Source organism: Pristis pectinata, chromosome 23, assembly GCF_009764475.1.
Source record: "Pristis pectinata isolate sPriPec2 chromosome 23, sPriPec2.1.pri, whole genome shotgun sequence".
NCBI lineage: Eukaryota > Metazoa > Chordata > Chondrichthyes > Rhinopristiformes > Pristidae > Pristis > Pristis pectinata.
In genome coordinates this window covers 3,188,617-3,215,558 of record NC_067427.1, presented here as the reverse complement: position 1 = coordinate 3,215,558, position 26,942 = coordinate 3,188,617, and the positions used below count along the sequence as shown (strand labels likewise).

Below are 26,942 nucleotides of genomic sequence, written 5' to 3'. Positions count from 1 at the left end.
ACATAAATTCAGGGAGTTGCCACCGTCATTGTTGAGATACTTCATCAGCCACGAAGACCCAAATGGTTATTCCTGCTCCCATTTCATGCATTTTTTGGACTGCAAACTGCAGTCCATTATGCTGCACAATACTAACCAGAATCAGTAGGATTGCTTCTGCAGCCATCAGGGCATCTTCCACATTTTCGCAAAATCGTCAAACTAATAAAAGGCTCTGTAAAATGCTGTTCCCTGCTTTATTACATAATCACTACAACAATACTAATCCAAAGTATAATAAGATTCCACTGATAAAAATCAACAAATCGCCATGTAAAATTAGGCAGTTCAGATATAGAGCAACTCTATCTTCATTCTAAAAATTTCACTTAAACTTCATTACCAAATTTTCATCATCTTTACAGACAAGCCTTTAAAATGTTCAGTTACAAGTCCATGAATTAAAGACTTGTAGCTTGTTACACTGCAGACTGAATTCATAATTTGCATGAGATATTATCAGCACCAACATAAATCTGAACACATTAGAGCTGAACTTTCACAACCCCTGCTGGAAAGAAAAGAAAAAAACTCAAACCTGAAGTTAACATTTCAGGTCAATGACCTGACAAAAGGTCATAGACCTGAAATATTAATTCTCGTTCTCTTTCCATAGAAGCTGTCTGGCCTGCTGAGCATTGCCAGCATGTTTTTTTCATCTTTATTGGAAATGTATTTATAAACAATTCTACTCAAAATGTCCTTTGTTCACAACCCCAGCACATATTTCACCAAAATCCCAATAAAGAAATTTACCAACATGAAAATGAGTCACACTAAAGTTTAGAACCAAGATTGTTAAATCCACAAGACATTTTCAAAGTGCAATTATTAAAAAGGTACGAGGAAATAGTTCAGATGTGGCAAAATTGAAGAGTTATTGTACTTTGAAAAGGACATTTTCAGTAAAAATGTAAATTTGATACAACTTTAGACTGCACTGTTTAGTGGGGTGTGGCAGCTTGATGAGGGAAAGAATAATAAAGGATAAAGACCAACTTTCCCAGAATCTGCATAGCAGAATTGGAGCAAGAAGAATATGCTGAATGGAAAATTTGCACTAATTTGCAAAAATCATTTGCTTGAACAACAATTTGCAGATGGGGCTGATCTTAAAGGAAACAAACAGGCAAAACAAAAGCTGTGAACACAGGCTGGAAAAATGCAGTACAAATTCAAAAGTTCAAGTCCAATAATTCTTGCACTTTAGTGATTCAAATAAAATCTCATCCAAGTTATAAATATACAATTAGCTACCTACCTATAATCACACTTCTCCAACCTCCAGCCTACTCAATCAATCCTCTCCACAGACCATCCTGCCTAACCAAAGACCCTACCTCCACTTTGGTTTCTCCAACTCCTTCCACGTTCATCTTCTAAATCAGACCCACATCTTTCTATGGTGACCCAATTTCCTCCAAGTTACTTTTTCACTTTGTTCTTAGGGCATTGATGTCGCAGGCAAGATTGGCTTTTACTGGCCAATCCCAAATGCCTCCTGCACTAAGGAACTTGCTAGAGCATTTCAAAGTGCATAGTTAACCACACTGGTAGATCTGGAGTCACAAACAGTATAACAACCAAGATGACAGATTTCTTTCCTTGAGGAACATTTGTGAACTGAATGGGATTTTATAACATTCCAGTTGTTTCATAGTCATCACTACTGATGATCTTGAAAGTAAGTTCCTCAACTGCTTTGGTGGGATCAAAGCCCTTCCTTCTCCAGATCAATAATCCAGGGAAATGGATACTACTCCAGTAACCTTAACCTGTAGTGAATACTAACGGCCCAACTTCTCTTAGAACTCAGTGGATTCCTCCAGCAAACTATTTGTTGCTCCAGATTCCAGCATCTGCAGTCTCTTTCTTAGAAGGTTAAGGAGGTTCAGTATGTCACTGAACACACTGACAAACTTCTACAGATGTACTGTTGAAAGTATCCTGACTGGTTGCATCATGAGCTGGTACGGCAATTCAAATGTGCAGGAACGCAAGCAGCTGCAGAGTAGTGGACTCAACCCAATATATCACAGGGACATCCCCCTACACCATCGGTAGCGTCTACATGAGACGCTGCCTGAATGCAGCAACATCTATCAAAGATCCCCACTATCCAGGCCATGCCATCTTCTCACAGCTACCATAGGGCAAGAAGTACAGAAGCCTGGTCCCACACCGCCAGGTCCAAAAATAACTACAACCATTCAGCTCTTGAACCAACCTGCACAACCCTAATCACTAGATCAGTATAGCAACACTATGACCACTTTGCACTACAATGGACTTTGGTTTTTTTTTAGTTCTAATTTTATTCATCCTTGTAAAAATTGCATATAATTTATGTTTTTTTTATGAATGCTGCTTATCTGATGCTGTGTGCCTGTGATGCTACTGCAGGTAAGTTTTTCATTGTACTTGTGCACACATGTATTTGTGCATATGACAATAAACTCGACTTTGATTCAAGTCTTGTGCACCCAATTTATTTTCTTGGGCTGGAAACTATTTACACATGAAGTCCTCAATATCCACTGAATTACTACCCCAAATTTGCTTACACGTGAGATTGCAGTCGGGGTTGGGCTCAGGAACAAGTAGATTTACAGCCAGAGCCAGGATCTGGAGCATAGGCCACATGTGGGCTGGAGTTGGGGTTTGGAACTTGGGTCACGTGTACGGCCAGAGACAGACACAGGACTGGGAAAACCGGGGATCAGGAATGGGGGTAGGTTTGCGTCTGGAGCAGGGGTCTGGAGCATTTGCATGTCTGTTTGTTCTGACAAACGTAAAGACTTTAACTTACAGAGCAGCTGTTATATCCATGGAGGAGTCAACCACTGTATGCCATTGCAGCCTTAGCATCATTGCCAGTGGCCTTAGTGGCATCCGTGCTTTTTCATTACTTGTAGCAAGTCCGTTCACTTATCCCTCACAAATGATGACTTATGATTTGTTCTCTCCCCTCAGGTAGTGAAAAGCCCCATCTCTCTCACTTTCAAAACCACCATCACATATCTCCCTTCTTTAAAGAAATCCACTTACCCCTCTGTTCTTGCAAACTACTGCCCTGCACCTATTTCTTTCCAGTTCAGTGAGATTGCCCTCACTAAGTTACATTCTTAAGATCAGCTTTGGGATCTTTCTGGATGTCTTTCCTGCTCACCCTGTACCAAAACCTCTTAAGATTCTATGCCTACACACCCAATATCTATATGCTCCCTCCTAGTAAAATCTCCTTTAGACATGGCATCAGATTCCATACCTTATGCCGATGGCACCCAGTTCCAAGTCTTGAGATCTCAATCCATTTATCACCCACGGTCAGACTTCTTACTGATATTTTAGATCATAGATGAGCTGCAATTTCCCCTATTTAATAAAACATTACACCTGTAACCCCTACAACAAATTCAGTATCCTCACCAATGAATCCAATTTTCTCATTGACTACAACCTCAAGGTGGACAAAATCTTTCCTATCTGACCTGGTTAAACTTCTAACCTCAGGTAATCTATCACAATCCCTATTAAGCTTTGTAACATTGCTCACTTCTGCTCTGAGAAACCCTCACCAACCCCACGTACACTTCCAGCGAATTATGGAAATGCTCTTCTTGATGAGACACCACCCTCCAACTGCAACTTAACCAAACTACTGATGCACACGTCGCATATCCAGACACCTCCAACTTAAAATTCTCATTGGTCTACTTCTCCTCCCACATATCACCTAGATCCTATAGTCTACCCATAGGACAAGAGTACACAGCAGCAGACTAGAACAGGTTCAATGATATTTCAATGTAACAGTATCTCTTACCAACCAAGTTAAATTTTCAAGAGCCCCAGTAGCATTTTAATAAAGCTATTTTTAATGAACGTTAATACCACATTCAGGATATTTTATTTAATTATATATTATGCAAAGAAAGGGAAGGGGTGGGAGAGAGGAATTGGAAAGAGCAGGAAGAGACATACTCATTTTTTCTTTGTTACACTTCAGAACACCACACCAGTTTGATAAACTTGCATTGTCAAAGTTAAAAAGTACTTCTATGCAAGATATTCACTAATGTAAGCCACAGACTAAATATTGCATTCCCCATCAACTGAAAGCTTATCTTAACAACACAGGCCATCAAATTCAGCAAAACATTTATCAAGGAAAACCACCAATGACAACTCCAAAACTTGCTTCAGCAGAAAGATCCTGGACAGAAAGGCAGTCAGAATAAGAGTTGGCCTCAGCCCTCAGAGAAACAAGTGGTTCCGAGTACAATCAAGCACACCCTACTGGTCACTTAGCAGCTTGAAAGTCACTTCCAGACCCTTTGTTTTAAGAAAAACTCTTGAGTGTTATGATCTGGAACTCTGCTTATACAGGTAGTGGAAACAAATCAGTGCCTTCAAAAGCTCTTTGGAAAGAGTAATTTGCAGGCTATGGGAAGAGAGATTGACAGAGCTGCTCTAGCAGGAGCCAGTGATGTCTAGATGGACCAAATGACCTCCTCTTGCCCTAAACAATTCTAGGATTTTGATGGACTGTATGAAGGATCTCAGACAATTTCCTACACAGAGAGGCGCAACAATTCTACTTTTGGAACCAGAACCTCTTACTTTGTGCCTTTCCTGAGCATCACCCTTGTGCTTCCCTTTGGCAAATCATCTAAGACATCAGGATCTAAAGAACTGCCAATGATACCCAGCTCTATTGCATCACCACCTCCCTCAATCCTTTACTGGCTCCATGCTGGCAAACTGCTCGTCCAATGCTCAGTTGTGGGCGAGCCAGAATTTGTGTCAATTAAACTATTCCACAGCAAGCTAATCTTTGGGCTCCAAAGCTTCTGCATCACAAAACCTTCCAACTTCAATACAATAGCACTGAATCCTTCACCCCCACCTCAGACCATCTGCTGCCAAAATCCTCATTCATGCTTTGTCACCTGCAGACAGGTACTTTAATGCAATACCAACTGAATTTCCAACTTGAACCAATCATAAATTCTGCTGCATCTGCCGCAAATCCATCCAATTTGCATTTACTCATCCACGTGTTTGCTGACCTACTTTGTGTTGATGGACTATTTAGCATCAATTTTGAATCTCATTTCCTTGTATTCAAATCATTGCACGTAAACTCAGACTTCCCTACCTCCATCATCTCCCAAGGCCCCACAAGAGAACCCTCATGTTTCTCCAACTCTTGTCTTGTGCATTCTGGACTTTGCTCCTCAACTGTGTAGCATTCTTTTGCCTATCAAGATCATAGTCCTGAAATTAAACCCTTCTCTCTAATCTCCTCCTTCAAGAATCTGCCAAAGTATTTATAATAGTTCCTTTGTCAATTTTTGCTTGTGCTATTCCCTTGGACATCTTGCCATTTTTAAGGCATGATACAAGCTGCTGCAAAGAGTGTTTTGTTTAAAACAATTGAAGAAAATCTTCAATACAAGGAAGTAGTCAAAGCCAATAGAGTTAGAGTTAACCTGCAGCTTTAACAACAGTGCAAATCACCTCCAAGTTGCCTGTCAAACCAGAGTCATACTCCAACCACATTCTGCTTAGGTCAGACACTATGTGTCCTGAAGTGCAGGTAGACCAGTTCCTTACAGCAGGAGAAATATTTTTCAGACATTATATGGCTGATAAATTAGGTGAAGATCTTGAACTAGCAATTTTAGCACACCTGTCACCTTTTATTTAATCAGATAACTGTCCTTTCCCTTTGTATCTCCCATCACTCATCCAGTAATTGGGAGTTAAATAAACACAAACTGTAATACAGAACCCACGCAGATCCAGAGAGAGCAATTTTTGGAATGTGCCATCCGTGAGTGATGTACAGTTGGCTTTGACACATCAAATCCTGGGAAGCTGGAGCTCAAACACCTTGAATTTCCTTTTCCTGATCACAATCCAGCTACTTTGTTGAAAGCTATTCAGGACATGTGACCACTCCTCTTCAGGACCATCAGACCTGTATGGGAACAACAACTTACCTAATAGGCCAAATGAATCCATTCCAGGTCTTCCAAGTCTGTTCACAAGCAGTCAATTACCTTCCAGTCGAGGTTAATCCACTCCAGGTCTTCAAAGTCTGCCCAGAAGAAATCACTTGCATTCCAGTTCAGAGGAATCCACTCCAGGTCATCCAGGTCTGTCCCTTAAGCAATCACTTATGAGGAGGCTCCACTCCAGGACCGACGAGTCGCAGCCACTTACCTCTGAAGCGTGGTAAAAGGGCTGGGCTGCAGACGAGGCTGAAACAGCATGGGTACGAGACACCCCTCCACAGCATACCACTCGCTAACTTCCAGGCCATTGAGAACAAAGTTGATGAACTAAGGGCAAGACTGACCTACCAAAGAGAACTGAGGGACTGCTATGTCTCACTGAACCATGGCTTACACCTGCTTCACCTGACTGTGCCATACAACCTGAGGGCTTCTAAATCCACCGAGTGGACCGTACAGCGTCCTCGGGCAAAGTTAGAGGCGGAAGGGTCTGCTTCTTAATCAATAACTCGTGGTGCTTTGGATGTGATGGTCCTGGTGAGCTCCTGCTCACCAGCCTGGAACATCTAATGGTGAAATGTCGACCATTCTACCTGCCACGGGAGTTCTCTTCAGCTATCCTGACGGCAGTCTACATCCCACCCCAGACGGACATGAAGCCTGCACTCTGTGGTCAAAAGCCTTGAGAACAGGATACCGAGGCCCTCTTCATTATTGCAGGTGACTTCAACCAGGCCAACTTAAGAGTGCATTACCAAAATGCTACCAACAGGTCTCCTGTCCCACTAGGGGCCCAAACACCCTTGACCATTGCTATACAACCATTAAAGATGCCTTCTGAGCCACCCCTCACCCTCACTTTGGTAAATCAAATCACCAGGCTGTGCTCCTGCTCCCCGCATACAAGCGGGAACTGAAACAGGAGGATCCAGTACAAAAAGTCATGCAGTGCTGGTCTGAGGAAACAGATGAGCTTCTACGCGACTGCTTTGAGTCAGTGGACTGGTTCATGTTCAAAGACTCAGATTTGATGAGTATGTCACCACCATCATGGACTTCATCAGCAAGTGTGTTGAGGACTGTGTACCAAAGAAGACAATACAGGTGTTCCCACACCAGAAACCATGGCTGAACCGGGAGATCCATTCCCTACTGAAGTAGAGGACTGCTGCATTCCAATCAGGTGACCCTGACCTTCATAAGAAATTAAGATACGATGTCCAAAAAGCTATCAGAGATACCAAGAGACAGTATCAGTTCAAAATAGAGTACTGACCAGCCATCAGTCATGGCAGGGCTTACATGCTATAACGGGCTACAAAACAAAGTCGGGCAGCAGAGTCAACAACTGCATCCCTTCCTGATAAGCTTAATGCATTCTATGAACGTTTGAACAGAAGAGGATGGGTTTGACACCAGCCACCCTGACAACCTCCAATGCAACTGAACCCATGGTCACCACTGAGAACACAAGATCGGTCTTCTGGAGAGTGAACCCAAGGAAAGCATCTGGCCTGGATGGTGTCCCTGGCCGTATCCTCAGATATTGTGCTGATCAGCTGGAAGGGGTATTTGCAGACATATTTAACCTCTCCCTGCTTCAATCTGAGGTTCCCACCTGCTTTAAGAAGACCACAATCATCCCAGTACCCAAGAAGAACAAGGTAACATGCCTAATGACTACCGACTGGTGGCTCTGATATCCACCACCATGAAATGCTTCGAGAGGCTGGTCATGGCACACATTAACTTCAGCCTCCCAGACAACCTTGACCCACTGCAATTCGCCTACCACCGAAACAGGTCTACAGAGAATGCTATCTCCCTGCCCTACACTCAGCTCTGGAGCATCTGGACAGTAAAGACACCTACGTTAGACTATTGTTTATTGACTACAGCTCTGCCTTCGATACTATAATTCCAAGCAAACTCGTCACCAAACTCCAAGACCTGGGACTCAATACCTCCCTCTGTAACTGGATCCTGACTTCCTGACCAACAGACCACAATCAGTGAGGACAGGCAGCAACACCTCCAGCACAATTATTCTCAACACTGGTGCCCCACAAGCTGCATCCTCAGCCCTCTACTCTACTCCCCATATACTCATGACTGCCTGGCCAGATTCCACTCTAACTCCCCTACAAGTTTGCAGATGATATCACTGTACTGGGCCGTATCTCAAATAACGATAAGTCAGAGTACCGGAAGGAGATGGAGAACTTAGTGACATGGGTCATGACAACAACCTTTCCCCCAATGTCGCAAAAAAAGAGCTGGTCATTGACTTCAGGAAAGGGGCGGTGTACATGCACCTGTCTACATCAGTGGTGCCGAGGTCGAGAGGGTTGAGATCTTCAAGTTCCTAGGAGTGAACATCACCAATAGCCTGTCCTGGTCCAACCACATAGACGCCACGGCCAAGAAAGCTCACCAGCACCTCTACTCCTCAAGAGGCTAAAGAAATTTGGCATGTTCCTTTTGACACTCACCAACTTTTATTGATGCACCATAGAAAGCATCATATCTGTCTGCATCACAGCTTGGTATGGCAACTGCTCTGCGCAGGACTGCAAGAAACTGCAGAGAGTTGTGGACGCAGCCCAGCACATCACAGGAATCAGCCTCCCCTCCATGGACTCTGATTATGCTGCCTGCTTCACCAAGGCAGTGAGAGGTATAGACAAAGACCCCACCCACCCGGGTCATTCTCTCGCCTCCCCTCTCCCATCAGGCAGAAAATACATTAGCCTGAGGGCACGTACACCAGGCTCAAAGACAGCTTCTATCCCACTGTGATAAGACTATTGAATGGTTCCCTTACATGATGAGATGGACTCTTGACCTTACAATCTACCTTATGATCTTGCACCTTATTGTCTACCTGCACTGCACTTCCCTGTAGCTGTGACACTTTACTTCTGTATGCTGTTATTATTTTTACCCCTGTACTACCTCATTGCACTGTGTAATGAATTGATCTGTGCGAATGATATGCAAGACAAGCTTTTCACTCTACCTCGATACAAGTGAGAATAATAAACCAATACCAAAAGAGGATTACATGAAGAATGGGTACATACTACTGTACAACAGAAACTTATGTTACACATTTAACACAGTAAAGCATCTCACAGCACTGCAGTGTTGAAGCAATTACACTCTGGGGATGGTCAAGAGGAAAGAATTGGAGGCATGTAATATTTCAGAAGGTTATAGAACTGGAGGATATTACAGAACTGAGAGATGGAACAGAGAAAGGCCTGTCACACATTATTCTAATATGATAAAATGATGTCACACAAATAGCTCAAAACACCCCCACCCTTCCAAAACCACACTGCCATCATTAGAGAGATTCAGGTGTCAATTGCTTAAGTACAATTACTGCAAAGTTCCACAGGGTTTAATTTTCTTGAACATTATTAGTCTGAACACAATCTGTTTGCTAAAATTTGAGTTAACTAAAATAAGTTACATATTTTGATTGCACAATATAAAATCCTCATTAAGAAACTAGATCTTAATTTTTACTTCGGCATCTCAACTCTGCCATTTGCATTACAAATATTTTGCTCAATTAGTCTTTTAAAACATCAATAAGATATCCAAGAGACCTCTCAATTTTAGTCTCCTTGAACATAATTAATTTCCAAGGTGGCCAATGTTGTGTACATCTCTCGACAGGCAGAGTGATAGGTTTGCTAGACAACTGTGTCAATATAAACGTGGGTGCTGTTGTGAGTGGGTGCATGTTAATTAACAGCTTTGGGCAATGGCCCCCGGTCCTCTGAAGCTAGGCAAGGGAAGACTAGTTTATATATTCCTTCCCAAAAGTCTGCAACTTAAGCAATGGATTGAGTTCAGGCACAACTACAAAAACCGTCCAAACCTGAATGCCCCACCATTGAATATCTTGTACATAATCCAGGGTAACTTACTGCAAAGCTAAACTTGGACATATGGAAAAAAATAGCAGCAGGAAAAGGCCATTCAGCCCTTTGATCCTGTTCTACCATTCAAAACAATCATGGCTGATCATCCTAACCTCAGTTCTCCAACCTTCTCCCCACATCCTTCAATCCCCCTAGTCCAAGAACCACTGCTAGCCCTTTCTTGAATAGTTAATGATTTGGCTTCAACTGCTTTCTGTGGCAGGGAATTCCACAGGTTTACCACTCCTTGGGAGGAGGATTTTTTCTCATCTCAGTCTCAAATGGCTAACCCTTTCTTTAGGCTGATCCCACATCCTGGCCCCCTCCCATCATCCAGAATATCCTTCCTGCGTCTAACCTCTCATGTTAGAATTTTGTAGGTCTCTAACCGACACTCTCATCATACATCAGTCCTGTCATTCCAGGAATCAGTCTGGTGAGTTTTCATCAATTCCCTTCAGAAGAACATCTTTCCTCAGATTAAGGAGACCAAAACAGCACACCATACTCAAGGAGAACACACAAAGGAGCAGGAGGTATGCCCACCAGATAAGATGTCTTTATTAGCCGCATGTAGATCGAAACACACAGTGAAATACATCTGTTGCGTAGAGTGTCCTGGGTGCAGCCCGCAATTGTCGCCAGGCTTCCTGCGCCAACACAGCATGCCCACAACTTCCTAAACCGTAGGTCTTTGAATGTGGGAGGAAACCGGAGCACCCAGAGGAGACCCACGCAGACACGGGAAAACGTACAAACTCCTTACCGAATTGAACCCAGGTTGCTGGTGCTGTAATAGCGCTACACTACCATGCCTGCCATTCTCAAGTTATGGTTTCACTTTGACCCAGTAATTATGTGAAGATATCCTGGCTCCTCTACTCAACCCCTCTCACAATGAACACCAACATACCCTTTGCTGTCGTAACTGCCTGCTGTACCTGTATACTCACTTTCATTAACTGGTGCACCCAAGTCTCACTGCACCTCCCCCTTTCCTAATTCACTGTTCAGATAATAATCTGCCTTCTTGTTACTGCGACCAAGGGGATAACCTCACAATGATCCACACTATACGTGTGTTTGCCATATAATTGCTCAATTCCCTCAACCTGTCCAAATCACACTGGAGCTTCTCTGCATCCTCCACATAGCTCACAACCCAACATAGCTTTGTGTCACCTGTAAACTTGAAGATATATTTAATTCCCTCATCTAAATATGTACCATGAATGGCTGAGGTCTCAGCACTCTTCCCCATGGTCCTCCACTGATCACCACCTGTCACTCAGAAAAGACTTGTTTATTGCGACTGCTTCTTGCCACTCAAATTCTCTATCCGTCAGTAAATCAATCCCAATTGCTTCAATTTTCCACACTTTACTGAAGCCTCCTAGAAGTCCAAATACAGCACATCCACTGGTTGCCCCTCATTTAATTTGCTGGTTACATCCTCAAAATATTCCAGTTGATTTGTCAAGCACGACTTCCCTTTTAATAATCCAATCCTGTTACTTTTTTCTTGGATCTTTTATAATGCACTCCAGCCTCTTCCCCACTGCCACCATCAGGCTAACCGGTCCATAATTCCCCATTTTCCCTCTTCGTCTTTTTAATTAGCGAGATTACATTGTTCCGGAGCTTAAAGTGTGTTGGAAAGTAACCAGAAATGCACCCACTATTTCCAGCGCCACTTCCTTAAGTACTCAGCGATGCAGACCAACAGACCGCGGGGATTTCTCAGTCTTTAACTTCTTCAATTTCCCATACATCATTTCCCTCCAAACATTGGTTTCATTTAGTTCCTCCCTCTCACTAAATCCTACATTCTCCAAAACTTCTCATTGGTTTTGTTTTCACAGGGCACAAATAACCAAAGTATTTAATTGTCAACACTTAAAACAGTAGCCCCAACAAAGGTGAGAGTAGACAGCAGTAAACTTTCTGGCATGTCGGTAACCAGAGCACATAGGTTTAAGACAAAAAATTTAGAGGGGATTCAAGCAAGATTTTTTCTCACGCAGAGTTTAGAATGCAACAGCTGAGGGGTTAATAGAAGCACAGACTCCCCATTTACTTATCTAACCAAGCACTTGAATCATCAACACATAGGTGGCTACAAAACAAATACTGGTAAATGGGATTAACATAGATGGATACTTGAGGGTCTGTATGGACAAGGACCGATGTATGGATATTTCAACACTCAAACTCTGACCAGAAGCCAAAAATTGTTTTTCTGTTTTCAAAGGTTCTTTTGATTTCCGGACTACATTGGATCACTAAAATTTCAAAAGGTTTTAGAATTTTAGAAAAGTCAAATAATATTTTCTCACCCAACCAATTAAAAAGCCCTTCAATAAAGCTACGGTTCCAGTTTTGATAGAAACCAACAATGGAACTTTAGAAGTAGCATACATTTCATCAGATGAAAAGGTTTGGCAAACAAACTTGTTTAAAGTTAGCATTTGGCACTGAATAAATACACTAACTACCTTAATAATTAACAGTAATAGATCAAAGAAACTGAATATCGCCGATTACTTTTGTACAGTATTTTCTGAAACATATTTGCTATTGTAATGGAAGGTGCATAAACCTAGTAATTTAAAAACATCGCAAAATAGAAGTAGGCACTAAGCCCCTCAAGCCTGCCCTGCCATTCTCCTCTTTTATGCCAGTTCCCTATGGATTTCTATTCCTCAATCTTTCAAATATTTATCTGCTTCCTCTTTAAATACCCCCAATGATCCACAAGCCTCCTGGGTAGAGAGTTCCAGAGATTCAACGACCCTCTGCAAGAATTTCCTATGGACTTCAGTTTTAAATGACCTTGGGGAATATGTCCCCTTGATCAAGTTCTCCTACCAGTGGAAGCATCCAAACATGTTCCCTGTTGTACCTGCTCAGGATCTTATGTTTCAATAAGATCACCCCCCCCCCCCCCCATTCTTCTAAATTCCAAAGAACATAGATCTAATTTTATTAGCTGGTCATGATAGGACAACCCTCTCATCCCAGGAATTAACCTAGTGAACTCTTGAACCATTTCCAATGCCAGTATATCCTTTCTAAATAAGGGGACCAAAACTGTGCAGTATACTGACTAGATATCAGTTATATTGACTTTGGTGGAGGGATAAACATTGTCAAGTACACCTGGGAGAGCTCATCTGCTCTTTGTATCTGCCTGAGTGGTTAAATTTTGGTTTAGTATCTCATCCAAAAGTCCGAACTTCTAGCAGCGCTACACACCCTCAGTGCTGCACTGATAATCAGCCTGGCTCTCTGGAGTGGGACTCAATTCGATTAGTGACTCCAAAGGCAAATGGGTCACACTACAATTTTCAATTTGCACGTCAAGAAATTTCATGGTTACTGCCCTATGACTTGATGATGGGAACAATATAAAATTGCATTTACACTCATTAACTTCTATGCACCAAAGAAAACAAAACTAAAAACACGAATAACCCAAGTTTTATATTGAAATATACACAGTTAACCACTCAAATACAATGGAAATGAACTGAGCCAATTGCAACACATTCCAATCATAAATAAGACCAGAAGTGTATAGTAAAATTACTTTCAACATTATTCATCAACAACCTTTACAAGTTAATTCAAAATGCATAAACCAGTTTTACCTGATGCGAACTTTCTCAGGCACCCAACACATGCCAGAATTATTTTCCTGTCTTCTTTACCTGTATTACCTGTCATGAGAATGTGGCAAGAGTAGCAGCACAGAAATTAATTATAAAAATCACAACTCTTACATATTATTCCTGATTTAAGACATCACTGGACTCCCAACCTTCTCCAGCCCACAAAAATAATACACTGGGGAAGATCTGGGCATGTTTGGCAGCTCCAAACTACATGTCCATGAGGCACTATAAACCATCAGCAGCAGAACTACATTTCATCACAATGTGCAACTTCATTCTATTGGCAAATCCAGTCCTTCAGTTCCACCAATTATTGACCTAGTCTAACCTCAATCAAAACAATGATCGAAGTGTTTAGTTCCACTACAGATAATGAAGCATCTATGCCCACTTGTTACAAGGTGCAAACAACTTCCAGACTTGGACATAGAATACTTCCAACTAGGCAAAGACCATCCCAAAATCAATGCTATCTCCTTCCCCTTAATATTCACCTGGATTATCAAACTCCCCACCATCAAAAACAGAGGGAACACCAGGGACCAGAAACTCTACAGAACTGGACACTGACCACCTCCCAACTCCACAAAAACTTTCCACCAGCTACAAAGTACATCTGAAGTGCAACACTATCCAGGAAACAGCAGCCATAAATAGTTATTCTCTCCAACACCAATGCTCTGCAATACATTGCCAAAGCTTCTGCAACAGCATCTCCAAAACTACAATCTCTACCCCCTAAAAGGCCAAGGGCAGCAGACAAATGAAAAAACCATTCCCTAGGTCACATATCACTGTCACTTGGTCTAAATATCTCAGCTGACATCAAAAGGGACCTTCACCACACAGACTACAGCACATCAACGTGGCACACCACTACCACCTCACAAGCAATCCCAGAGGGGCAAAAAAAAAAACAGCAATCTCAAACTTCATGAATGAGTTACTAATAAGCATCTGACAATATTCTTCAAATTCCAGTGAGTTCCAGTTTGTAAACTGTGTGTGCAACTTCCATCTTTAACTGCAATGGAGCAGTGATAACTGTACCGTTAAGAACACACGAAATAGGAGCAGGAGTAGGCCATCTAGCCCGTCGAGCCTGCTCTGCCATTCAATAAGATCATGGCTGATCTGGCCGTGGACTCAGCCCCAACTTCCTGCCTTTTCCCCATCACAATTCCCCTACTGTGCAAAAATCTGTGTCTTAAATATATTTAATGAGGTTATGCACAGAGTTCAACTAACGAAGCAATGTTCTTCTATTTGCAGTAAACCTTCACACATGTCACATATAAACTTAAGGTAAGAGATCTTAAGAAACTTCTGGAATTCTAATTACCAATATGGTTAAAAACATTTCCCACTGCTCCCTGATCAGAAACAAGGTCTAAAGAGACATGCATACATGGTCAGCACACAAATTAAAGAGCCTCGGTAAGCACTGCAGCTATGTTATTAATAAAACAGATGCAAGGCTCACAATATACCATAGTACAAATACAAAACAACACCAGAATCTAAACTCCACTCCAAAAGTGCACTGTGTTATAATAACAAGGAGATTTTAATCAGTGAATATTTTGCAGCACATCCACATGTGGAAGGTGAAAACTATACTGCTACCGAAATAATGCAAATATTGAGTAATCCTGGAAACTTGCATTGCACTCCTAATGAAGCACAAAAGTAGTATAACAGGTTTAATATACGCCACTAGTATAACCTTTGTCTCGACACTAGGGTTCAAAATTAAAGCATTTTAATCTAAATTTAACCTCACATTCCACCTCAAAAATTCTATTTCCTTGCTTTTTTTGATAAGAAAAATGACTTTAAAAAAAACCTAAATGGGCTGATTTTTCCTCAACTGAAAAGTCATTCTGATCAATTTTGAATGGATTGAAATTCCACAACCTCTCTTAACAATTCAACAAACCCATACACTTGAAATAGGTGTTTGATTAATACAAGGATGATTTTCAATTTCAGGCTACCCACTTCCCACTGTGTACAACAGGGCAAGTCGAGAACAAAAGCAAAATACTGCAAAACTTAAAAATAAAACTATGGAAATATTCAATGGGTCAGGCAGCAAGTGTGGAGCAAGAAACAGTTAACTGTTCAACACAGTGAAAAACTTGTCTTGCATACCGATCGTACAGTTCAATTCATCGGTATGCAAGACAAGTTTTTCACTGTACCTTGGTACAAGTGACAATAATAAACCAAAACCAATCAACTAAATATCGATATGGGAGACCCCATTTAATTTCAAGTTTCAGAAGGGTAGAGTGCATGCTGCATGTGGGGATCAGTTTCCTGACATTGTGCAGTCTAGTCAATGAGTCTACAAAAAAATACTTTTTGGGGAGGAAGGCAGTTTATAAATTTGTGGGCCAGGAGTATCTGAGGGGAGACTAGTAGTTTTTTTTCCCCTCCATCCTACTCCAGAGTATTCAGTTGTGGGTCTGCAACTTTTTCACTTTATACATGAATAACCTGGATGAAGGAACTGATAGCATTGTGGCCAAGTTTGCAGACAATACCAAGAAAGATGGAGGGACAGGTAGCATCGTGGAGGCAGAGAGTCTGCAGGACTTGGCCAGGTTGGGAGAGTGGGTAAAGAAGTGGCAGATGGAATACAGCGTAGGGAAGTGTGGGATTATACACTTTGGTAGGAAGAATAAAGGTCTGTACCTACCTGGTACTGAAAAGTGGACGTGGAGAGGATGTTTCTGTCACGAGGAGAGTCTAGGATCCAAGGGCACAGCCTCAGAATAAAGCGACGTCCCTTTTAATGCTGAGATGAGGGGGAATTTCTTCAGCCGGAGGGAGGTGAATCTGTGGAATTTGTTGCCACAGAGGGCTGTGGATGCTAAGACATTGGGTGTATTTGAGGCAGATATTGATAAGTTCTTGATTGGTTAAGGGTTACGGGGAGAAGGTAGGAGACTGGGGTTGAAGGACAAAAAAAAGCCACAATTGAATGGCGGAGCAGACTCAATGGGTTGAATGACCTAATTCTGCTCCTATATTTTATTTGGTTCAGTCAGAGTAATAGCATCACGCAGCACAGAAACTGGCCCTTTAGCCCACACCAATCATCGAGGACACATTTCCACTAATCACATTTTATTCTCCCCAGATTCCTCTCAACTAACCCCGATTCTATCACTCACCTACATGCTAGGAGCAATTTACTGTAGCCAATTAACCTACCAAACTACACATCTTTGAAACCGAGGAGGAAACCCACACATTAATGGGGAGAATGTACAAACTTCACACAGTGGCATCTGAGGTCAGTAGTAACCCAGGTTTCTGGAGCTGCGAAGTAGTACCTTAACTTGCTGCATCACTGTGCTGTTCTCCAGATCCCCGTGATCTTTGAGCCAATCTGTACAGAGATCAAAAATCTGAATCCGTGTTTGGTTTATCACAAACAATTATAAGATTTGGAACAAGTACAATGCTTTGTTTTAACGTAATTAGATATTGACCATCTCAGATGTCAAAAAAATCAGTGAAATGTAAATAATGTACAGAGAGGCAACAAGTTTTGAGAATTCTCATTTTGTTTTGGATATAGAGCTATTTTTAAATTGTATGATTAACAAATGACATTGTCTTGACAGTCCAGTCACACTACATTTGTTTGTTGGCATTCCAAGCAGTTAAACCCATAATCTTAATCAAGCAACTGATGACTCTGGACACAAGGCTACACCCTCACGTTGCTTATATTGGCATCTCATATTGATCATGTAAACCTCCGATTTCTCATCACCATCATTCTCAGGGAAAATAAAATCTCCTTCACCTCTGATCTGCACAACTTCAAAATTTAAATTACACATGTACCGTTAAGTAATCCAAATTATGAATAACTAACGTGCTTTAGCGCAGTGTGTGTTAAATCTCTATTAATACTAAAACGGAGGTATCAAAACCTGACCCCTTACGTCACTGTTGGCCAATAGGAATCAGTCAAAAAAACAAATCAGTGGTGCAGAAAAAACAATTCTTAAACTAAAAACACACTATGTACATACATATCGGGACGAAAGGTCTGTGAAACCAGATGATAAACTTCAAATGATCAAGACAGCGAAAGACCAAGCGACCCCAATCAATTCCTTGCTAAAATATACAGTTCCTGCCTATGGAGATGGTTAGCAAAGCATCCTGGGACCTGAAGTCCATCTACTTACTAAACATTTATAAACGATATACAAAATAAACAGAGCAAGCGTTTGACTTAAGTTAATGCAACGTAAATACTGTACATAAAACGACAGATAGAATTCACAGCATTGGGAAACATAACCGTGTCCGTGCAATTTGGATTCAAACAAATTAATTACTGGTATTTTCAAATATAAAAAAAAGCATCATGTACAATAAATAACGTTGGACACCTTATTTGCACGGTATATTCCGTTGCTGGTTGCTTTTGTTAACATTTGCAATAAAACAAGAAGAAATTATTACACAACAGGCACAGCACCGGACACCTTGCTTGCACGGTACAATCCGCTGTTGTCACTGACCATATTTGCAGTACAAGGTAGGGATTATTGGACGCAACAATGGGCACCTCAGTCGCACAGTATAGAATTAGTTCTTTCTTTGTGTTATTACTAATTGCAATGAAAAGGATTACTTTGCAATAGCAAAGCCTTGTGCACCTGAGTTGCACGATCGTTTGTTTATAGATCTGCAAAAGGTGGGGATTGCGCACCTTAGCTGTGCGGTGCAGTATTTTTTGTTAGCTACTCATGATTAATATTTGCATTAACTGGCGGGGGTTGCAATGCAACGAGCACACAGTTGTGTGCACTTCCCTGCAGTTAGATCGAGTTGCTAAGCATTTGCAACGAGGGGGCTGCAGTCCCGGCAGGCGGTGCGCATGCGCGGGGCCGCCGGGCCCGGCACCCGAACGCCGGGTTCCAACTCGCGGCCGTCGCCGGTCCCGGGGCCGCCGGCCGGCTGCAGCCCGCCGGCCTGCAGGGAGTAGGCGGCCGCGGCCTCGGGGATGGCCGGGGCTCTGCGGCCGGGATCACTCCCCGCCGCACACCCCGCAACCGGGCCTCAGGCCGCCGCCAACTCCACCACCCCCAACAACAACAACAACAACGTCCCCCGCCCCGGCGCCTGCCGCCACCCTCCTCCCCGCCGCCTCACGTACCGCCGGGGCCGCCGAGCGAGGGGAGAAGCCCGGCCGCCGCTCACCGCCCGCAGCCGCGCCGCGACGTCATTCGCCCCTCGGCCGCCGCTGTAAACACCGGCCCTGCCGTCCGGCGCTGCGCATGCGCCATCATCTCCCCCTCCCTCCCCCGGCCGCGCATGCGCCGACCGGCCGCCGCTTAAAGGGACACTCACCCACCGGACCTGCAGCTGCAGGAGCGGGATGAGGCCATTCGGCCCGTCCAGTCTGCTCCACCATTCACTCTCGGCTGATTTTTTTTCCAACCCAATTCTCCTGCCCGCTGTTATAAGACTATTGAACGGTCCCCTAGTACGATAAGATGGACTCTTGACCTCATAACCTACCTCATTATGGCCTTGCACCTTATTGTCTGCCTGCACTGCACTTCCTCTGTAACTGTGACACTTTATTCTGCATTCTGTTGTTGTTTTCCCTTGTACTACCTCAATGCGCTGTGGAATAATTGATCTGTATGAACGGTTTGCGAGACAAGTTTTTCACTGTACCTCGGTACATGTGACAATAATAAACCAATTTACTAACTTAACGCTTAACCCCCTTACCAATCAAGAACCTATCAATCTCTGCCTTAAGTACACTGAGTGACTTGGCCTTCACAGCCATCTGTGGCAACGAATTCCACAGATTCACCACCCTCTGGCTGAAGAAATTCCTCTTCATCCCAGTTCTAAAAGGACGTCCCTCTATTCTGAGGCTGTGCCCTCAGATCCTGGACTCTCCCACTGATGGAAACATCCTCTCCACGTCCACTCTATCCAGGTCTTTCAGTATCCGGTAGGTTTCAATGAGATCCCCCCTTGTACCAACCTTTTTTTTAAAAGAGGGCACTTTCATTTTGCAAAAATAACCATAGAGGAAAAAAAAACACAAAAAAATGGAAACAATAAATTTCCTTTGTCATTTCTATGAGATCCCAGCAACAGCCACTTCTCCCCATCACTTTCTGCTTTTCGCAGGGACCATTCCCTCTGTGACTCCCTGGTCCACTCATCCCTCCCCACCCACCCCTCCCTGACCCCTGGCACTTTCCCCTGCAATCGCAGGAGGTGTAACACCTGTCCCTACACCACCTCCCTCACCACCATCCAGAAACCTAAACACCCCTTCTTCCAGGTGAAGCAGAGATTCACGTGCACCTCCTCCGATGTCATCTACCGCAGTCGGCACTCCCGATGTGGCCTCCTCTACATCGGTGAGGCCAAGCACAAACCAGGCAACCATTTTGCAGAGCACCTACGCTTGGTCCACAATGGCTATCTCGAGCTCCCTCTTGCGTGCCATTTCAAATCCTCTTCCCATTCCCACACTGACCTGTCCATCCCCTGCCAGGGTGAGGCCCAACACAAACTAGAAGAACAAGAGAGGAGACACAAGAGATTCTGCAGATGCTGGAAATCTGGAACAACCCACACAAAGTGCTGGAGGAACTCAGCAGGTCAGGCAGCATCTATGGAGGGAAATGAACAATCGACGTTTTGGGCCGAGACCCTTCATCAGGACTCATTCAGTCATTCATCATTCAGTCGACAGTTTATTTCCCTCCATAGATGCTGCCTGATCTGCTGAGTTCTTCCAGCATTTTGTGTGTGTTGCTCTAGATGGACAACACCTCACATTCTGCCTGGGTTGTCTACCACCCAATGGCATGAACATTGAGTTTTCCAATTTTAGGTAACCCGCCCCACCAGTGGGTTCTTTCCCCCTTCTTCTCCCTTCCTATCCTCCTCTGGTCTTCACATTTTTGTCTCCTTTCCCTCAAATCGCCCATCACCCATCTTCGTCCCCCCTCCCCCTCCTGGTTCCATCCACCCACCACCCACACACAGAGTTCACCCACAGGCCCCCCCCACCCCTCCCCTAGGGGTACTGGTTCCATCTGCCACTCACCTCTCCCCTAATGGTTCCCATTCTCACCTTCTTATCAGATCCCAGCACTGGGAGCCCTTTGTGTTCCTGCGTATCTCCCTCCAGCAGCTGCCTCCAACCTTCACGCTCCCCGCCCCCACCTCGCTCCATCTGCCTCTTTGACTACCTCCATCTATCACCCATCCCTGCCACTGTCTCCAAACTCCTCTCCCTCCTCTCCCCACCCCACCCCTGCCCGTCATCTTACACCCCTCTTCAGTCCACCAATCACCTCAGGCTCCTCTCTCACCACTTCCCTCCCCCTCCCCCAAAATGTCAACAATTCCTTCCCGCCCACAGATGCTGCCTGACCCGCTGAGTTCCTCCAGCAGATTGTGTGTTGCTCCAGATTCCAGAATCTGCCGTCTCTCTTGTGTCTCTATTTATTCCACTAGTCCAGTTGAGTTTCTAGTCCAATGTTACCCCCGATGGCGGGGTCTTGGTGATAGGAAAGTGGTGGAAAACCCAGGGCAGGTGGTTAGATTGCTGGAGGTAGTCCTTGAATGGCACATTTGGGGCAATCATTATTTGCCACTTATCAGCCCATGGCAGGGTACGTCCACATCTTGTTTCTCCAGATCCTTTGGTTGCAACAAGATCCTTTGGCTGAGAATGGAATGAAACTTTGGGTAATTGTCAGTAAACTTATAGCAGAGGTAGGGTCAATGATGAAGCAGCAAAAAGAACGGATATTTGATGATATCTTTGCTAGGGTATACAGGGAGAGATGATTACTAAACGGAGAACATTATGTTCTGGCTGTTGTTACTTTACCTCCAACCTTTGCATAGTTTTGATTTATTTTTGTAGATAGTTATCACAATGTTCAGACATGAAACTAGCTGTGTCAGCTCTAGCTTAAATTGTGTCTCTCTGAGTCGGAATATTATGCCTTTCGTACAAAACTGGAATTCAATATTGAGTGTGGAGATCTCCAACTCTAGGTAACTCCTTTCTCTGTCGGTATCAGGACTGACCATTCCTGCGGTAGGTCATCCACCTGTGATTTTGGCTCGGGTTTTCTCTCTCCATTGATGCTGCCTGACCCACTGGGCATATCCCACAGCCCTGGGATTAGCAACACACGACACAGACAAGGAAACACTTACCCTCCACTGTACAACCTGCTTTCAACCTGTCGCAAACGTTCCAGACCCCACCCTCTCTGCAATTTAAAACTAACCTGTTTTCCTTCTTTCTCAGTTCTGACAAAGGGCTCAGACCTGAAAAGCTCATTGTTTTCCTTTCTAACGCAGCTGTTGGATGTGCTGAGTTCACCCCCCCCACTTTCTTTCATCATTGTATCAGTGGAGACACAGATGCTGGAATCTGGCATCTGCAGGAGGAACTCAGCGGGTCGGGCAGCATCTGTGGACGGAAATGGACAGTTGACGTTTCGGGTCGAGACCCTTCATCTGGGTTGAAAGAAAGAGCGGAGGTAGCTGGTGTAAGGGGCAGGGCAAGAGCTGGCAGGTGACAGGTGGAAGCAACAAAGAGCTGAAGAAGACGGAATCTGATGGAAGAGGAGGGTGGAGCGCGGAGTAAAGGGAGGGAAACCAGTGGGAGGAGTGTGTGGGTGATGGGCTGGTGGAGAGGTTGGGGGGGGGGGAGAGGAGATGGGGTGATGGGGGCCGGGTGGATCAGGAGGGCAGACAAAAGAAAAAAATGGGAAAAGGGACAGAGGGGAAGCTGTTACCAGAAGTTCGAGAATTCGATGTTCGTGCCACCAAGTTGGAGGCTGCCCAGGCAGGATATGAGGTGTTGTTCTTCTAATGTTCTTCTAATTAATGCAGTGATAAAAAGTAGTAAAATAGAATAAATAGTGTGGCGGCCAGAAATGAGGTGACTCGGTCCCTGACATCGCAAACCATTCCCACCATTGTGAGGGAATACTCTCACTTGCCTGGATCAGGCAGGGCGGACACCAATACTAATGAGCAACACCAACATCTGCCTTCCCCGAGACGTGGCTCCCTCCATCGGGAAAGTACTCCATGTTCCTCCGGGCATCTTTGTGGATCTTTATTGTTAGCAGATGGGGCCATACAGCTTCCTGAAGACAGCATTCATCCTGCGAAGGCACACAATGAAATACAGAACCAGAACTATCTACAAAACAATCTCTATTTTGATTTCAAGTCATGATATTAATTTTATTGAGAGAACTGGCCAAATAAAAGCACATTCTGGGCCTAAGAGTGAGATATGTCCAAACTACCCAGAAACACCAGAACCAGAGTTATCAATGAAAATCAACATTAACACCAGAAGTAATTAGAACACTACCAAAAGTCACTCTGCAGTCCACAGAAGGTGACACGTATGTTATTCTACAATGTATACCTCAGCAATGTCTCCAGCTCTGGGGAGCTTTTCATATCTCCTTCTGAATATCCCAAAAGCACTCACCACCAGTGAACACACAAAGGAACTGGAGGAACTCAGCGGGTCAGGCAGCAACTATGGAGGGAAATGAACAGTCGGCGTTTCGGGTCTCGATCTCGACCCGAAACGCCGACTGTTCATTTCCCTCCATAGTTGCTGCCTGACCCGCTGAGTTCCTCCAGTTCCTTTGTGTGTTGCTCCAGATTCCCAGCATCTGCCGTCCCTTGTGTCTCTGTTACAGGGAGGCAGTCACACCTAGGTTGCAGGGCGCAGGTAGCTGGGTGACCGTTGGGAAAAGGAATAGGCAGTCAGTGCAGGGTACCTCTGTGGCCATTCCCCTCAATAACAAGTAGACCACTTTGGATACTGTTGGGGGGGGGATGACCTACCAGAGGAAAGCCACAGCGGCCAGGTCTCTAGCACTGAGTCTGGCTCTGTGGCTCAGGGAAGGGGGGGAGAAGAGGACTGCGGTAATGAAAGGGGATTCATTGGTTAGGGGAACAGATAGGAGATTCTGTGGACGAGAATGAGACTTCTGGATGGTATGTTGCCTCCCAGGTGCCAGAGTCAGAGATGTCTCGGATCGAGTCCACAGCATTTTGAAGGGAGAAGGTGAGCAGCCAGAAATCGTGGTGCACATTGGTACCAACGACATGGATAGGAAAAGGGGTGAGGTCCTGAAGAGGGAATATAGGGAGTTAGGAAGGAAACTGAAGGGCAGGACCTCAAGGGTGGTAATCTCTGGATTGCTGCCTGTGCCACGCGCCAGTGAGGGTAAGAATAGGAAGATACAGCAGACGGATGTGTGGCTGGAGAGATGGTGTGGGAGACAGGGGTTCAGATCTGTGCATCACTGAATTCTCTTCTGGGGAAGGTACGACCTGTACAAAAGGGATGGGTTGCACCTAAACTGGAGGGGGACCAATGTCCTTGTGGGCAGGTTTGCTAGAGCTGTTGGGCAGGGTTTAAACTAGGTTGGCCGGGGGGTGGGAACCTGAGTGTTAGGTCAGATGATGGAGCAGTTGGTGTAAAGGTGGATGCGATGTGCAGAGACACTGTGAGGAAGGATAGGCAGTGGATAGGGCATAAGTGCAGTCAGTTAGATCAGTTGAAACGTATTTACTTTAATGCAAGAAATATTAACAATAAGGGTGATGAACTGAGAGCACGGATCAGTACATTGGAATTACGATGTTGTGGCCAAACAGAGACTTGGCTGTCGCAAGGGCAGGATTGGTTGCTTGATGTTCCAGGGTTTAGATGTTTCAAAAGGGACAGGGAGAGAGGTGAAAGCGGGGGGGGGGGCGGGGGGGGGGGGAGTGGCATTGCTAATAAAGGATTGTATCACAGCTGCGGAAAGGGAGAACGTCAAGGAGGGATAGTCTACTGAGTCAGTGTAGGTGAAAGTCAGACACAGGAAGGGAGCGATCACTCTATTGGGAGTATTCTACAGACCCCCCCCCAATAGCCACCGGGACACCGAGGAGTAGATAAGTAGGCAGATTTTGGAAAGGTGCAAAAATAACAGGGTTGTTGTCATGGGAGACTTCAACTTCCCTAATATTGATTGGCACCTCCTTAGTGCAAAAGGTTTAGATGGGGCAAAATTTGTTCGGTGTGTCCAGGAAGGATTCTTGACAAAGTACGTGGACAGGCAAACTAGAGGAGAGGCCACACTGGATCTAGTACTAGGTAATGAACCTGGTCAGGTGACAGACCTCTCAGTGGGCTAGCATTTCGGAGATAGTGATCACAACTCCCCGACCTTTGGCATAGCCATGGACAAGGAGAGGAGCAGACAATATGGGAAAGTATTTAATTGGAGGAGGGCTAATTACGAAGGTATTAGGCAGGAATTTGGGAGCCTAAATTGGGAACAGATGTTCTCAGGGACATGTGCAGCAGAAATGTGGAGGTTGTTTAGGGACCATTTGTATGGGGCTCTGGATAGGTTTGTCCCACTGAGACAGGGAAAGGATGGCAGGGTTAAGGAACCATGGTTGACAAGGGAGGTGGAACATTTAGTCAAGAAGAAGAAGGAAGCATACTTAATGTGTAGCAAGCAAAAATCAGACAGGGCTCTTGAGAATTATAAGGTAGCCAGGAAGGAGCTTAAGAAGGGATTTAGGAGAGCTAGAAGGGGACATGAGAAGGCCTTGGCAAGTAGAATTAAGGAAGTATGTGGAAGCTTTAGAGAGGGTGCAGAGGAGATTTACCAGGATGCTGCCTGGATTAGACAACATGTCTTATGAGGAAAGGTTGAGCGAGCTAGCGCTTTTCTCTTTGGAGCGACGGAGGATGAGAGGCGACTTGATAGAGGTGTACAAGATTATGAGGGGCATAGATAGAGTGGACAGCCAGCACCTTTTCCCCAGGGCGGCAATGGCCAATACCAGAGGACATCCTTTTGAGGTCAGAGGAGGAAAGTTTAGGGGAGATGTCAGAGGTAGGTTTTTTTACACAGTGGTGGATGCCTGGAACGCACTGCTGGGGGTGGTGGGAGAGGCTGAGATACAATAGGGGGTTTCAAAAGACTCTTAGATAGGCAGATGGATGTAAGGAAAATGGAAAGTTATGGGCTGTGTCGGAGGGAAGGGTTAGATTGATCGTGGAATAGGTTTATATAGGTTGGCACAACATTGTGGGCTGAAGGGCCTGTACTGTGCTGTACTGTTCCATGTTCTATGTTACCACCAGTGAAGTAATTTTGAAATGTAGACATTGGGATAAAACTGGGAGCAGGGCAGTCAGGCTGTGTGCAGCAAACGCTGACAAACTGCAGTGTTATGTGGTGAGCAGGTAACTTGCATTAGAAAATCTTGGCCAGAACAATGGAAATAACTCAAATGCTCTTCTTTGAAACATCACTGTAGGAATGTTCATATCTCACTTCCTGAGCCAGCAGGTTCTCAGCTTAACGTCTCAAAAGTGATAGCTACAACAGAGCGGTATCCTCTCTGCATTGCCAATCCAAAGGCACATCACCTTGACACTGCATCTCGCCTGTCGTACTGCCCCCGATGGCACACACTCTCAGTACTGTCCTCTGACAGCACAGCACTCCCACAGATTAGTTTAGATTAGGTTTTGCGATATACACCAGGGTGCAATGAAGTTCCTTGCTCGTGTGAAGTTCACAGAGTGAACAGTGTATGTGGTAATTATAAGTACAACAATAAATACAGTGACAAGCGCAGAGTGGTGCAGAGACTGTGGTGCAGTCTGAAGTAGTGCAAAAAGAAATGCGAAAGTTACAAAAAAGAATTGCTAATGTGTACAGCCCCTCCCACAGTGCAGCCCCTCCCACAGTACAACCCCACCCACAGTACAACCCCTCCCACAGTACAGAACTCCAAGGCTAGATTTTTGTCAAACCCAGAACCTTCTCATTGTAAGGTGAGTGTTCTGTACTAGATCACAGCCAGCACTACTTGACAGAATTTGTGTCTTGCTATAAAACACATAGGATTCTTAACTGAGACATGTTGCAAATGTTCTTTACATGGAAGGAGAGTCCCAGTTTTAACCTGTGTAAAGACTGACTCTGGGCATCTGGTTTGGAGCTTGGATCACTGGAAGCACGTATGGTACATTTGTTTTTCAGGCATGATTAAAAACTCGTTAATCTGCCGTGGTAACTCTTTCCACAGATCCTGCCTGAACATGTGAGTAGTTCCAGCATTTTCTGTTTTTTTTTATTTCTGATTTCCAGCAACTGCAGTATTTTACTTTTGGTAAATTCAAGCAG

General features: G+C 44.4%; 1 protein-coding gene across 1 annotated transcript in view; it reads right to left on the bottom strand.

The window, feature by feature from the left end:
- The window catches only part of LOC127582221 (rab GTPase-activating protein 1), a 161,254-nt gene extending 142,272 nt beyond the window's left edge, over nucleotides 1-18,982 (bottom strand). Inside the window, 2 exon segments of the mRNA XM_052037334.1 lie at nucleotides 17,016-17,071; nucleotides 18,863-18,982. The gene's annotated coding sequence lies outside the window, so the exon portion shown is untranslated.
- Between the last annotated feature and the right edge of the window lie 7,960 nt (nucleotides 18,983-26,942).